Source organism: Nicotiana tabacum, chromosome 10, assembly GCF_000715075.1.
Source record: "Nicotiana tabacum cultivar K326 chromosome 10, ASM71507v2, whole genome shotgun sequence".
Lineage (NCBI taxonomy): Eukaryota > Viridiplantae > Streptophyta > Magnoliopsida > Solanales > Solanaceae > Nicotiana > Nicotiana tabacum.
Genome location: NC_134089.1, coordinates 108,128,198 through 108,144,787, shown reverse-complemented (window position 1 = coordinate 108,144,787; position 16,590 = coordinate 108,128,198). Strand labels below are relative to the sequence as shown.

At 36.5% G+C, this 16,590-nt stretch overlaps 1 long non-coding RNA gene across 1 annotated transcript; it reads left to right on the top strand.

The window, feature by feature from the left end:
• Nucleotides 1-11,379: 11,379 nt before the first annotated feature.
• LOC107814900 (uncharacterized) lies at nucleotides 11,380-15,888 on the top strand. The gene is made up of 7 exons (XR_001654653.2): nucleotides 11,380-12,306; nucleotides 12,574-12,783; nucleotides 12,870-12,962; nucleotides 13,041-13,139; nucleotides 13,217-13,577; nucleotides 15,603-15,649; nucleotides 15,734-15,888. It is a non-coding gene; the product is annotated as an uncharacterized LOC107814900 (long non-coding RNA).
• The last annotated feature ends 702 nt before the right edge of the window (nucleotides 15,889-16,590 follow it).

Below are 16,590 nucleotides of genomic sequence, written 5' to 3'. Positions count from 1 at the left end.
TATTGTGTCTCTATGTATGTTGAATGACTTGCTCTCTAATCTATTGTGATCTTTGTATTGGGAAAAAATTGTATCTGAATATTGAAGATGACGTGTCATGACACGTGGACTGGTCAAAAGGTCAAAACGTAATAAATAGCCAAGAGGCACGGGCGACAACAGATATGGGGAGAAGAAAGTAACATAGGTGTGGACCGTTACTCAAATGGCACGAGTCTCGTACCTATTCGAGTCATTTAAAGACCGAAGATCGGAAGAAGTTGAAGATATGAAGCTGATGACGTAAAATAGTCTAAATACAACATTAAATATCAAATACGTTAGAAAATTTGAATTAAATAGAAATGATTGTGTAACGTTTCTTCTAATGTCATTTATTGCTCATAATTGCCTCATTAAGACAAAGGCATTACACATTCTCCTAGAATCAACTATAAAAGGAGATGGACTCAACATCTGTAGGGACACGAAATATTATTGAGATTACACTGAAATACAAAACTACTTATTACTTTTTTATTCTCAGAAATCTTCTATTATTTTGGTCTCCAGATTATCAGTAACCCAAATTTCTCTTTATTTCTAGCTTTGACCAAAGACTCAGATTTTTTGTTAAACAAATCGATTCCGTTACCGGGAATATGATAATCTATTCTTTTTACGTTACATCCTACCTGTTGTTATCATCATGTCAAACAACAACGAAAACATTCATGAAAATCAAGCACATCAAGTGGATGGAGATCAACGTGATGATCTTTCCCCTCAAGGTTCTCCACGTGGATCTCGTGAGGGCACTCCTAATGATCAATCTGAGCATGTTGATGGAAGAGAAGAGGTTTTATAGAAAATAATTGATGCACAGGTTGACAAAGCTTTAGAAACTCTAATCCGTCGATTACCTGCTGCACCGTCAACACCAAATGACAACACGTTGGAAAATCCCCGTTCTGGGCTGATTAATTCGGGTAATGGAGCAACCCCCAGTGATTCAAAGGAGGGGGAATCAGGTAATTCAACTACTTCTCATTGGCAAAATTTAGTACTAACCTTGCAAAAACAACTTAAGGAAAAAAACGAACGCATAGAGCAAATCCCCGGAGTTCCACCTATGATTAGAGCAGTGGATATGGACAAATATTTACAACAACCTTGGAAGCCAAGTGCTGCTCTCCTTCCAATTCCTAAAAAGTTCAAAATACAGACATCCCAAAATACGATGGTACTACAGACCCACGTGACTGCATTTGCAACAGGCGTGAAAGGCAATGACTTGACCAAACAAGAAATTGAATCAGTACTGGTCAAGAAATTTGGAGAAACACTCACCAAGGGCGCATTAACCTGGTATTCTCTTTTACCTGAAAATTCTATAAATTATTTTGCTGAGCTTGCAGATTCTTTTATTAAAGCACACTCGGGAGCTCAAAAGGTTGAGAAAAGAATGGAGGATATTTTCAAAATCAAACAAGGGGACTCCGAGTTGCTCAGGGATTTTGTTGATAGATTCAAACGTGAAAGAATGACTTTTCCTCGCGTTCCTGATAATTGGGCTGCAATAGCTTTTGCAAGCAACTTAAATGACAAAAGTTCAGAAGCCACAAGAAGGCTTAAGGAAAGTCTTCGTGAATTTCCTGCAACTACTTGGAATGATGTTTATAACAGGTACAGTACGAAGCTGCGAATCGAGGAAGATACCGTTCTCCAATTTCATCATGAAGAAAGGAGCAGTTCCAGGAGATCAGAGATCGAAAAGAGATCAGGTAAGAATAGGTATGATCTATATATGGGACCTGCAGGGAAAGACTCACGGTTAAAGTAGTATAGTCAACGGTATGATCAAAAATCGAGGAACAGGGAATCTGGTTCTGCATCAAGGTTCAGAAATGACCGAAACAGACAAGAGTCACGAGATGATGACAGAAGTTTAAAGGCAAGGTTTGGTGCATATAACTTTAATGTCACTACCTCCGAGCTCGTAGCTGTTTTGAGGAGCATGGGAGATAAGGTACGATGGCCAAAATAGATGCGGTCAAATCCAAATAGACGCAATCCAGACCATTGGTGCGAATTCCACAATGATCACGGGCATAAAACTTCAGAATGTAGATTCTTACAAAGTGAAGTGGATCATCTATTGAAACAAGGGTATCTCACTGAGTTATTTAGTGAGAAAGGTAAGCAAGCCTATATGAAAAATAGGCAAGAGCCACCAAAGCCCCCTTCACCCAAGAGAACCGTGAATGTTATAAGTGGGGGAGAAGATATTCACGGTGTAACATATACGGCTTCCAACAAGGTTTCTAAAGTAACGATAACACACGGGAAATAGGTACGGCAGGATTTAGAAAACAAAAGTATTTCTTTCGATGATGCAGATACCAAAGGAGTAATGACCCCACGTAACGACACACTGGTAATATCTTTACTTGTACATGATACTAATGTAAAACAAGTTTTGATTGATCCAGAAAGTTCCGTAAATATTATACTATTAAGGGTATTACATGAAATGCAAGTTGAAGACAAAATGATACCTAAGGCGCATACCTTGTCCGGGTTCGACAATTCAAGTGTGGTAACAAAAGGAGAGGTAATTCTAACAACTTTTGCTGCATGTGTTGTTAAAAAAACTAAATTTCAGGTAGTAGATATGGAAATGGCTTACAATATGATCATGGGGAGACCTTGGATCCATGATATGGATGTTGTCCCATCAACTCTACATCAAGTTATTAAATTCCCATCACCGTGGGGAATTTTCCAAATTTGTGGGGATCGGCAGACAGCTGGGAGTATCAACGCTGTAACAGATACGAGCACCGTAAATAAAGAAAAATAGCAATTACAAGAAACAGTTGAAGGTATCAAGGATCAAACCTCAACTGAACATGAAAATACAGATTTAGACTCGAGACCTGATACAATTCAAGAACCTAAAGAGAATGAAAATATCAAAACAACAATCGAAGAGCTCGAGGCTGTGATATTATTTAAGCAATGGCCTGAACGGAAGGTTTATGTTGGAGCCAATTTAAGCTCAAACATGCGAGGTATGTTGATTGAATTTTTAAAAGCTAACGTGGACTGTTTTGCTTGGTCCCATGCTAATATGATAGGGATACCACTGGATGTGATGAATCACAAACTAAATGAAGACCCATCCTTCACACCAGTAAAGCAATAGAAAAGAAAGCAAGGAGCTTTCAAAAATCAGGTGATTCAAGATGAGGTCCAAAAGCTATTGAAATTTGGGTCAATCCGCGAGGTAAAATATCCTAATTGGTTAACAAACACAGTTGTTGTACCTAAGAAAAATGGTAAGTGGCAGGTTTGCGTGGATTATACAGATCTTAACAAAGCCTGCCCAAAAGATTCTTTCCCTTTACCGCATATAGATTAGTTAATTGATGCAACTGCAGGACATGAACTTTTGTGTTTTTTAGATGCATATTTGGGGTACAACCAAATTAAAATGGACCCCAGTGATGAAGAAAAAACTTCTTTTATCACAGACAGGGGGACTTACTGTTATAAAGTAATGCCCTTTGGTCTCAAAAATGCTGGAGTAACCTATCAAAGGTTGGTCACCAAAATGTTCCAAGAACATTTAGGAAAAACCATGGAGGTATATATAGACTATATGCTCGTCAAAACCCAGCATTCTCATGATCATATTTCTCATTTATCTGTTACATTTGAAATTTTACGAAAATTTAATATGAAACTCAATCCAGAAAAATGTGCATTTGGGGTTGCCTCAGGCAAATTTTTGGGTTTTCTCATTTCTAACCATGGTATTGAGGTAAATCCTTCTCAGATCAAAGCAATAGAGGAGATCCCTGATATCCTTACGAGTAAAAAAGAAGTCCAAAGGTTAACGGGAAGAATTGCAGCCTTGGGGAGATTTATTACCAAATCTTCAGAAAAATGTTTTAAATTTTTCTCCGCACTCAAAAAGCAAAGATCATTTTGAATGTAACGAAGATTGCCAACAAGCCCTTAGAAATTTAAAAGCTTACTTGTCAAATCCACCACTATTGGCAAAACAAAAGGAAGGAGAAAAGTTACTCATCTATTTGGTCGTGTCAGAAGTTGTGGTAAGTGTTGTCTTAGTCCGTGAGGACCAAGGTAAACAATCTCCTATCTATTATGTAAGCAAGTCTTTACTAGATGCTGAAACACGATATCCACAACTAGAAAAATTAGCATTAATTTTGATCATGGCATCTAGAAAATTAAGACCTTATTTTCAATGTCATCCCATTGTCGTAGTTACTACTTTTCCATTACGAAACATTTTGCATAAACATGAATTGTCAGGGAGGTTAGCAAAATGGGCTATAGAATTAAGTGAATACGAAATCATTTATCAACCTAGGACTGCTATAAAATCTCAAGTATTAGCCGATTTCGTAGCTAATTTTAGCTAGGGGATGCATTTAGAAGAAGAAAAAGAATTACAAGTTTTTAATGGTGCAAACCCGGGGACTTGGATTTTATTCACTGATGGTTCGTCTAATGTAAAAGGAGCAGGCCTAGGGATAGTTCTCATACCACCTACGGGTGAGACTATTAGACAGGCTATAAAATATCATTCTATAACTAACAATGAAGTAGAGTATGAGGCTGTAATTGCAGGTCTAGAATTGGCACGAGAACTCGACATAACACAGATTATAATCAAGAGTGATTCTCAACTCGTGGTCAATCAAATGCTGTGGACTTATACAGCCAGGGAGACACGAATGCAAGAATATCTCGAAAAGGTACGGGAACTAATAAAGCAATTCCAAACTTGGAAGGTAATGCAGATCCCAAGAGATGAGAATGTGGAGGCAGATGCTTTAGCTAATCTCGCATCTGCAGCAGACGTAGCAAATGACGCAAATGCTTCAGTCGTACATTTATTTCATTCTGTTCTCGAACCTGATAAGAACGAGCTAAATTTTAATCATTTAACATGGGATTGGAAAAACGAAATTATTGTTTTTTTACAGCGCGGAACCGTTCCTGATGACAAAAGAAAAGCTTATGCATTTCGCAAAAAGCTGCTCGTTATTGCTTACATCAAGGAAATCTTTATCGAAAGATGTTCGGTGGACCATTAGCAAGGTGTCTTGGACCTTCCCAAACAGAATACGTGATGAGGGAAGTACATGAAGGACATTGTGGAAATCACGCAGGAGGAAGGTCGCTGGTAAAAACGCTGATTCGAGCAGGGTATTATTGGCCTAAAATGGAAGAAGAAGCAAATGGTTTCATGTCCAAGTGTGATAAATGTCAAAGATACGGCAATAATATGCATAGACCAGCTGAGCTACTACATCCTGTCATAGCTCCGTGGCCCTTCATGTAATGGGGAATAGATATCGCAGGTCCATTACCACAAGCAAAAGGTCAGGTGAAGTTTCTACGTGTACTTACTGAATATTTCACTAAATGGGTAGAAGCAGGAGCATTTAAACAGGTACGAGAGAAAGAAGTTAAAAACTTCATTTGGAGGAATAAAATATGCCGTTTTGGAGTACCAAAGGAAATCGTGTGTGATAATGGTCCGCAATTCATAGGAGCTCAAATCACAGAATTTTTTCAAAGTTGGCAAATTAAAAGGATAACATCTACACCATACCATCCAGTGGGTAATGGACAAGCGGAATCCACAAACAAGGTCATTATCAACAACTTGAAGAAAAGGTTACAAGATTCAAAAGGTAATTGGCCTGAGGTATTACCTGGAGTATTATGGGCTTATCGTACAACGACAAAAACAAGCACGGGAGAAACACCATTTTCGATGGTTTATGGTGCGGAGGCCTTAATTCCAGTTGAAATAGGAGAACCAAGAATACGGTACGTTCAAGCAACGGAGGAATCAAATGATGAAGAGATGTGGGTGAACCTTGATTTGCTCGAAGGAAGAAGAGAAGCTGCATTAATAAGGATGCCAACACAAAAGCAAGTAATTGAACGGTATTATAACAGGAAAGCACGCCTCAGATTCTTTAAATTTGGGGATTTCGTGCTTAAAAAGATGTTCCAATCTACAAAAGCTGCTAATTCAGGAAAGCAAAGTTCAACATGGGAAGGACCCTACAGAGTTCGTAACATTGCGGGAAAAGGAGCATACGAGTTGGAGACAATGGATGACAAAGTTCTACCCTCACATTGGAATGCTGTCCACCTAAAGAGATATTATTTCTGAGAAAGTACCTACGATCAGGTATCGCTATATTAGAATTTTTCTTTGAATTGTTAAAATGTTACTAACGATTTTAGATGCTAAGCAAAAACCCTAACTCGTGCCAAATGATGAGTCACGACCTGCACGGCAAAATGGAATATTCTAAAATTACCAGCCCAGTGTTACAAATTAATCTGATGGAAATATACACGGGTTAGGCAGTCTTCATCTCTAATCGCACCTCCGAGTCCCGTATGTTTTAGTGTTTCAGGAAAAGGACCAAAATTGAGAGAAACAAACAAGTGCTCGAGGATTCATACTTCACCGCTGAAACACTTGGGGGACTACATATACACAGATACGTGCAAAAAAAACATATACGAAAATCGATCAAGATTGAGCAATATTTAAGAGAAAAATCAAGCTACAAAGTGACAAGTGTTGAGCAAAAGTTATGGAGTTTTCAGCATTCATCATAGTGTTCTTTCCCATTAGAACAAAGGGAGATTTATATCATCATAGTGTTTTTTCCCATGAGAACAATAGAGTCACCTCTCAAACTCACGAGAACAACGGAGTCACCTCTCAAACCCTTCTTAATACATGAAGATAGGGTCATGACTATGTACTGAAATGGGTTATGAGGAAAAACCTTGTTTATTTTATATTTATTTTGTAAAAATCTGTTACAAGAAAAACAGTTACGAGAAAGTTATAGATGTATTTTAATACATGTAATATTCAAAAGCTTGTCCAGGTCCATGAATAAAAACTTGTCAAAGTTGTTTCAAACAAAACATGCGTATTCCTATTTCTTTCATCGTATTGTAACACCATTATGAAGTTGAGACGTCTTCTTCACTAAGTGTCGATATATATAAAAGGGCCTTTTTTTATAAACCTCATGTTAATAAGTCATAAGAAGAATCATAAAGCATTTTCAAAGGATAAAAATGCTAAACTATTCTATAAGTCCTAAATAGATAAAGTAAAGGTAAGAATAGAACACATTAAAGTACTAACAAACTTCTTGATATAATTAAAAAGACTAAGTAGAAATTTAGTCAACAAAAAGTTTATACAAGTACCCCATTATGATAACTGAGGACTTTCACCAAAAAATCCCTTAAAAAATAACAAAGGGATAAAACCATCATCCAACAAAGAAAGTAAAAACAAAGTCTGGAAATTTAACTGGTCACTGAAGGGGTTCGCACATCAGAAGTTGCAATATTAATTTCACTTTCAGAAACAACCACAGGCACGGTGGCAACTTCTGAAGAAGCAGCAACAGGAGCGGTTTCAGTTGGGCTTGAAGTGTTAGGTTCAACGAGGGGAGAAAGAGTCACGGAAGTTTCAGCTTCCATAGACTGAGTCGTAGAAATTTCACCCTCGGGAGCTAGAATTGCAACATCTTCAACTTCAACTGCCACATCAACGGCTTCATCATTTACAGGTTCCTTAGTCACGAGAGCTTCAATTGTCGGAGAACGAAAGTCAAGTGGTTGTTGGATTCTTCCAATGGTTTCTAAAACTTTGGCCAACTCTGAGTTTAAGTCAAAGTTTTCTTGACTGGCCTCCATTAAAGCATCACGACGAGAGTTTAAGAAAGTCCAACTCACCTCTAAATCAAACTTCTCCTCAAGAAGTTCATACTCCCTTTCCCACATAGCAAGATCATTCTTTAACACTTGATGTTCAGCTAAATGAGAATCAAGGGAACTTCAAGGGAGGCATGGGAACTCTCTAAGGCACGTACTTTGTCAGAGGAAATCCTTAAATCGGCTTGAACTTGAGTCAAGTTCTGCACTAATTCTCCTGCATATTCTTCTTTCTTGTCCAAGAGTGCCTTAAATTCTTTGATTTCTTCACTTGACTTTAATAACTGTTCTGAAAAGCAACATTCAAGGCGCTCCTTGTCTTTTTCAAATTGACTTGAAGAAGTTTTGGCAACTGCTAACTCAGAAGTCAGACCTCGCTTTTGCTGCTCCAGGTGATTTCTACTCTCTTGCAATTCTTCTATAGTTCCCTGAGCATTCTCAAACTGCTCTTTCCAATTAGCTGCTTCTAGTTGGGCTCCCTTGGCTATTTCCTCAGCCTCGTGGATAGACTTTTTAGACTCACGAGTTTTCTTTTCCAGAAGGGAAATTCTTCCCATCAATTATGTACCAATGAGGTTAGCCTACAGTGACAACTCGTAGAAATAAGAATTTAGAGATAAAAAAAACTTGTTAGTAAGTAAAGAAAAAATACCTTCAAAGTAGAATGAACTATGTCATTCATCAGAGTTAAGCAACTGTGACTGCTCATCTTTTTCTTCTCAATATCTCCAATCAAAGGCCCAAGCCAGGCATCTGCTCCACCAGACTTCCTTAAAAGACTGTTATTAGCAGGAACTTCAAGTGTAACTCCTCATAGCCAAGCTTCTGCTACTGGAACCCTCCTCTGCATGTTGAACAGAGGAAGGGGGAGCTATAGAAGGAGGAGCGGTAGAAGAAGTGAAAATAACAGGAGTCAAAGGACTCGAAGCAGGTAAGGGAATAGAGACAAGGGAGCAAAAATAGATAAGGAAGTAGGAACAGATAGAATGGGCAAGGAAGCACTTGAAACCAACGGAGGAATAGAAGGAATGGGAACAGAGGAAGAAAAAGGAATTTCATCTAAAACTGGACCTAGTTCTCCACTTTCAAAACCGCCAACGAAGAGACGTTGAATAGACTCATTGGTGTCCCTCGGAGTGGTTTCATCATCAGAAGGAATGTGAACAGGTTCGGTAAGAGAGGAACGGATAGGGGTAACTTTAGCTTCATCCTCGGAAACGATGCGTCTCCTAACTCTTGGTCTAGCTATCAAAGAGGTGTCTTCACTTTCATCATCCTTAGAATCCTCTTCTACAACTTTCCACTTTGATAGCGTAGCTTGAGTTCTCTCCAAAGAGAGTGAAGTACCAGAAGAGGATCGAAGGGCAATAGCTACTTCAGCTGTCATTCCTCAAATAGAAAATCCTGACAAAAAGAAAGATAAAAAGGTTAGAAAGAATAAAGGACTTAACATACGAAAAAGCATAAAGAGATGCATATCGTGAGTTTTCACTTTCCAACCATGTAAATTGGAAATGAATTTCCAAGTTCTCACCTCCAGAGGCACAGCTTTCAAGATTGAATCTACCCAACCACGAAAATTAGGAACGAGTTCCACATCTCTCATAGTTGCTACAGAAAAGCAAAAAGAGACGAAATTAGAAAAGAAATTGAAATTCTTAAAGATAGGTACGGTAAGTAAAAAAAAACTTACGTGCAAAGTTCCACTTCTCAGGGAAGGGGATATTTGTTTCATCTACCAAATCAACTGTGCGTACATCAACATAACGAGTGTACCACCCACGATCCTTGTCATCTTCAGGGCTTACCAAGACCCTTTTACTTCTTGCAGTTAAAGTAAAAAACCCATGGCAGAATAATTTGGGATGGTAAAGATGAATAAGGTGTGGAAAGGTAAAGCTAACATTGGCTTTTACGGACAAATACCTCAAACAAGCCACTGCTCTCCATACAAGGGGGACAATTTGTCCCAAACAAATTTTGAAAAAGCGACAGAAATCAAGTATAACTGGGTCAATAGCAGGAATAAATCCTAAAGTGAAGGGGTAAGTATAAACAAAAGAAAATCCAATCCTAAAAGAAGATATTCTCTTGTTTGGATTAGGGATCACTATACGAAGATCTCTTCTCCAGTTGCAATCTATTCGAACAATAGAAACCAAAGGTTCAGTGATTAGAGAAGGAAAAGTGTCAGCTTTCTCTCAATTAACAACTTGTTCACGAAGAGATTTTCTATCATTCTCAAAAGATAAGTCATTGGGTACTATTTCCTCAACTAAAGGCTCTTGAAGAGGCTCAGAAAGTTCTTTACCTTTAGAAGAGGATTTCTTAGTGATAGAACCTCTAGAAATAGTGCCAAAACTAGAAGAAGGAGTGATGGAACCAGAGGAACCACCACGAACGGATACTGGGCTACGAATCCTGCTACCTCTACCCCTTCTATGTCTTACAGGGGCGTTGGGGAAGCTATCAAGAATTGGGATTCTCTTAGGGTTAGGATTCGGAAACGTCATTGCAGAGAAAGGATGAACTAAAGGAAAAAAGGTTAAATATGTATATAATAGCAACCGTCAAACAAAGAAGTGTAATGATGGAAAGCCTATAATAAAGGCAACTATCACTTCGTTAATAGAGGGGATGAAGAAGCCTTGAAAAAAGGCTGCAGAATTACAGAGCCAATAAAAAGGTGACACGTGTGCAGAGCATTAAATAGAAAAGACAACTGAAGCGTCAGTACTGTCATAGCATTGATTACGGCAAAAATTCATTTTTTGTGAAGATCCACTTCCCAAATATTTAATTGATAAATAAATTTAAAGTGGGGGGACTATCTGTATTGGGAAAAACTGAGTCTGAATATTGAAAATGACGTGTCATGACACGTGGACTGGTCAAAAGGTCAAAACACAATAAATAGCCAAGAGGCACGGGCGACAACAGATATGGGGAGAAGAAAGCAACATAGGTGTGGACCGTTACTCAAATGGCACGAGTCTCGTACCTATTCGAGTCATTTAAAGACCGAAGATCGAAAGAAGTTGAAGATATGAATCTGATGACGTAAAAGAGTCTAAATACAACATTAAATATCAAATACGTTAGAAAATTTGAATTAAATAGAAATGATTGTGTAACGTTTCTTCTAATGTCATTTATTGCTCATAATTGTCTCATTATGACAAAGGCATTACACCTTCTCCTAGAATCAACTATAAAAGGAGAAGGATTCAACATCTGTAGGGACACGAAATATTATTGAGATTACACTGAAATACAAAACTATTTATTACTTTATTATTCTCAGAAATCTTCTATTATTTTCGTCTCCAGATTATCAGTAACCCAAATTTCTCTTTATTTCTAGCTTTGACCAAAGACTTAGATTTTTGGTTAAACAATCTTGGTAATGCATTGGAGAGTTCTAGTTTACCACTAAAATAACTTAGTGATATCTTTTTTTTGGTCGTCTAATAACTTAGTGATATCATATGGTATCACAATCAAAATAGCTGGCAGTAGTTGTGAAGTTAAATCACTCACAGTAGGAAATGGCCATTTTGAGGTTGCATTTAAATATACCTTCAGGCATCCCTTGTTCTTTCTGGAACATATACCTGGCAAGATCAACCCGATATTGAATTTTTTTAATCTGAAATAGACTCATCATGAGGGCAAGAGGGCAGTTACCCTCCCAAAGATAAGTAGCAGGTTTATCTGAGCAAAATCTGAGGGAGTAGGGAGATCTTTCCAGGCCCTTCTCCATTTGAGATCATAACTTAACTCCATCTCTTGGCAAGATGTATAGCAAAAGCTAAGACAGGTGCATCGATTTGTAGTAACTGGTCGTCGTATCTAGGTTGATCAAAGGATTCTGACCATTGCTGAAACGTACGGGTAAAATAATTGGTTTGAATTGAAGTAACATAAAGCAAAATCTGAGGGAGTAGGGAGATATTTCCTGGCCCTTCTCCATTTGAGATCATAACTTAACTCCATCTCTTGGCAAGATTTATAGCAAAAGCTAAGACAGGTGCATCGATTTGTAGTAACTGGTCATCATATCTAGGTTGATCAAAGGATTCTGACCATTGCTGAAACGTATGAGTAAAATAATTGGTTTGAATTGAAGTAACATAAAAAATGAAGTAAAGAAGTATAGTAATTATCAGTTCTACTGGTTCCTGCAAGTTTTATTTATAATTGTCCTGAGATATGCATCAAATTAGATGAAGATGGCACTTTGATTATATTTAAGTGATTTTGCTCAAGGATGGAGCAGTTCTCTTAGCGATGATGCTTTAACCATTTACTTAAATCCTTTAAATAAGAGTTGCAGAAGACGATTATTCATATGCTGGTAGAATCATACATGCTGTCCAACTCTTTTTGAATTGAAATTTCCCAATTTTGATCTCCTTTTTGGTTTAAACTACCTAGGTATTTGCTTCCATCTATAAATACCAAAATGAAGGAATGGAGACCAACTTTGAACATGGATAGAGTTGCTGACAGATGTTATTTGTATGTCTTATTGAGCCAATGTTATTTATTTTTCTACACAATACTTGAAGCTTCATTCAAAAACTGCTACACATTTCTGTTTTTTTTTAAACTCTTTACATTAAGTGATTGTAGGGCTCAATATTGTCATTATAGTTGCTTGCATATTAGTTGAACAGTGCATTATTTTTCCACTCCAAAAAAGTTCTATGATATCATGATCATATTTGAGCAGTGCATTATTTATCTTGTGATGCATTAACTCAACCAATATTTTGATTATTGTAGGATAAATTTGAGAGTGTTGACATGATTGATCATCGCGATCATATCTTGGGATGGATGAAAGAGTTATGGAACAAATGGAGAGGACACTTGCATGCAAAATATGTGAAGGATAGGCCTATCCAAAAGGCTCTTAGGAATATTCCAAAGGGAGTAGACAAGAAAGAATGGGAGTGGTTAGTAAAGGAACATTTTTCTTCAAAAAGTTTTCAGGTATGCCCAACAATTTCAAACACACACCTAAGTATACTATTTATGTTTATTACGATAAATATATTTAAGCTTATTATTTCACAAAGACATGAAGTAATAGGAATGCAGCAAACCGAGCTAAGTTGAAGATACTTCAGCATATTGGTAGTAAGCCTATTCGAGAGATAATTTATCAAAAGGTATTATTATAAAATCTCTATTTTCCTAACGAAAATATTTACGCGGTGTTTCTTGACATATTTTCCTTTGATGTAAAGGGCGGGAAAGATGGCAATCCACCAGATTTGGCAACAATTTTCTTTGAGACTCGTTTGAAAAATAACAAGTTGTTTGAACCTGAAGCAATTGAAAAACATGTATGTTTAGTAAATTGAATATATACTTGAAATTATTATTGGTTCTGATATAAAATATTTCTTCATATGTTTTGTAGGCTCAGATTGAAGAAATAGTTCAATCGAATCCAGCTCTACCTAGCATAGAGATAGTAGAAAAATGTTGTGGACCTCAAACTCTAGCCACGTATTTCGCTTTAGGGGTGGAGTAAAGGCGAAATACTTGAAAGGTGGCACTTCTTCAAAGGCTGAATTACTGTCCGCGATACGTTCAACTAGAGAGAAAAATAAATCTTTGAATGAGGAAAACAAATCCTTACAGGATCGCTTGTCTACCTTAGAAGATGAGATGAAAGAAATGAGGAAAATAAAGGAATATTTCGTACGCAACAATCACATGTCTCTCCTTCTACATCATTCGTTTCAAATGAATGACCACTATTTTTTTCTACTGACCAAGTAAGTAACAATATACCCTACTTTTTAATTTTTTTTGTTGATTTTTATATAGTCATTTCTATCTTATTGCTACCTCTGTTGCATTCACGCATTTATATTCTTACAAATTAACCAATATGGGCAGATGAAGCCTTGTCAGTTATAATGGAAGGTCCTTATAATTTTATCGTTAAGTTATAATTCTAGTGTTTGTCGTTTCATCCTCATTCCCAACTTAGCTATAAGATTGCTATACGGTACTCTTAGTTTGATAATGCACTAATAACTCAGTGTTGTAGGTAGTCGAAAATGTTGGTGTTGAGTTTTTGTTTAAGATGAAATAGTCTTAAAATTAGAGTGAATGGGAAATGAGATTTGGATTCGGATTTGGTCAAATGATCGATCGATTGATTAATTTTTTGGACCAAATTTATTTGTTAATAGTGAATATTAACGTGATATAATCCGTGTTTGTAACGGATGTTTTCCAATCCGTGTATTGTATTGCAACACTAAGCAACAATGCAGCCTAGTGCACCTCCCACAATGGTGCAAGTGTTCCTCCCACCAAGCAAGTGTATATACCACCATATAAGTGCTTTCTCCATGATCTAGTGCTTGTTGCACCATGGAAGGGGCGGATTTCTCTCAAATAACTGCTATAAATAGAGCATAAGTTGGAGAGAAAGAAGAACACATCGGAAAAAACACTTGAAACACTCTGTATACACTGGATATACACTGGATATACACTCTGTATACACTGGATATACACTCTGCATATACTGGATATACACTCTGTATACACTGCGTATACACTGGAAAAACGAATTGCAATTTGATATTCTCTTGAGTAAGAATTCAACATTGGCTATACTTTGCATTCCTTCCTCTCAGAATTTCCATTCGACTTCTGAGTTGTCCTCCTTATTCTGCATTGTTTTTAACTACAAACAAAGCATCCATAAGTGTGATTTGTTGCCGAACTTTGTGTTCGCTGAAACACTGGGGTTTGAAGTACCGCTACACCAGTGTGTAATTCGTTCTATCCTGGGAGGAAATAATCTATAACCTTGGGTACTAGGAGGGGATTAAATTCCTTAAGGAAACACTGTGAATTCAGTGGGCTCGAATTAATTTCTGTTTTTAATTTATATTTACATTTATAAGCTAACGTTCTAATTTCCAGAATCATTATTTACAAGTACAGAGGAACAACAGAAAATGCATTACAATATTTGTGTTTAATCTAATAAACATTTCTGGTGTTCAACTAAGCATCTTAATCTTTTGACTGAATACATTCTTTTCTATCTGATAGAAGACAAAAAAGAAGATATCCTTTATTTTTCTTCAATCTAAAAATGATGTATACTTATTTGATCAACCAATTGGAGCTGCAAATGCTGACAAGAATTCATCACCTCTTTCTTATAAATTAGAATATCCTATGTAGACTTGAATGAAGGACTAACAACTCTTTTCTTATGGGTGATGTTTCATATTTGCCTTCTATCATCATAAGTTTATACATTTGTCCCTTTAAGCAAGTACATCGTTACTTGGATGTTGTTTTGCTTTATAGTAAATTATTCATTTTATCTGGTTTCCCAGTTACCTTATTGCTGTTGCTGGCTTCTAAAGCTTATGGAGTTAAAATATGTCACATGGGCGAATCTTGAAGTTACTTCCTTTGTTTCTTAGGATGACCATAATTTTTAAGGGAGCTTGACATACTCTCTTGAATGGTAAATCCCGAGTTACCGTAATGAAATTTATCGGATCGAAGTTTGTTTCTTTTGTTAGTTTTTCCTGCTCTGTTTTTGAACTTTCTGGAAGCTCTTTGTTATGAATATGGAAATGGCTATTGTGAGGCAAGCAGCTATAGTGAGCTTAACTGCAAGCTTCAAACTTTCCTTGTTCTCCATTTAAAGATTCACTTTGATTATCTGATTCTTCTTTCCCTTTTGCACATTGCTTATTATTGTGCAATTTTAAATCTAAGTTTCCAGAACTTTTCTAATTAATTTTCTTATATTCTTGTAGCCTTGTTGATATTGCTGGATAACACATGAATTTAGATTGCTTTTGGGGTAAGTGGTTTAGCCATTGGTAGTGTAAATTTTATAAGTTTACCAATAGTTATTCATCGTCTTTTCAAAATTTTGTACTTACAGATTTTGAAGATTGAAGCTACAAGTCAAGATTCAAGTTTGAAAGATACACAAGCTCGTTATTATTTTGCTAGGAATGTTATGTAAAACTTGATATTATAGACTAGCTCAGGATGTTAGCTAAGTTTTTTTGTTAAGATGTTGAGCAAATATTGAAACTAATAGGATTGTTATGTAAAACTTGATATCAAAGTCTAGCTCAGGATGTTAGTTAAGTTTTTTTGTTAAGGTGTTGAGCAAATATTGAAACTAACATTATGGGATGTTAACATTGTAATTAATAACTTTATATATACATATTACCTTTTTATAATCTAGATTTTTCAATAGCAATTTGATATTTATTGATAAAAATAAATTTATTTTGACATCGAGCTTTAGGACTACTTGTGGTTAATAAGATCGAGATTAGAAATAATATCGTTAAAGTTACTAAAATTATTTAAATAGGGACCATTGCTGCTCGTCTCTAAAATATAAGTTACGACCAGTTAAATGCTGGTCGCTAAAACTAGTTAACGACCGAAAAATATATATTTTTCATAATATATTTATTACATATTAGGGAGGAGAAAAGTTATCGCGAAAACTGTTTAATGACAGGAAAATATATATTTTTCATAATATTTTAATCGTTTACTAGGACGAGATGTGTAGTCTCTAAAAGTATCTAACGATTAGACTTTTTGTCCGTCTCTAAATGCATTTAACGACCAGGTTTCTGAACCCATCGTTGTTGACCTTTAGCGGCGGAAGCTATTACGACTTGCGACCAGTTTTTTCCTGTTGCAATTGGTGTATTAGGACCAGATTTTGATCTTTATGGACCAGATTTTCATTCCTTAAAGGTCGTTTTTCTT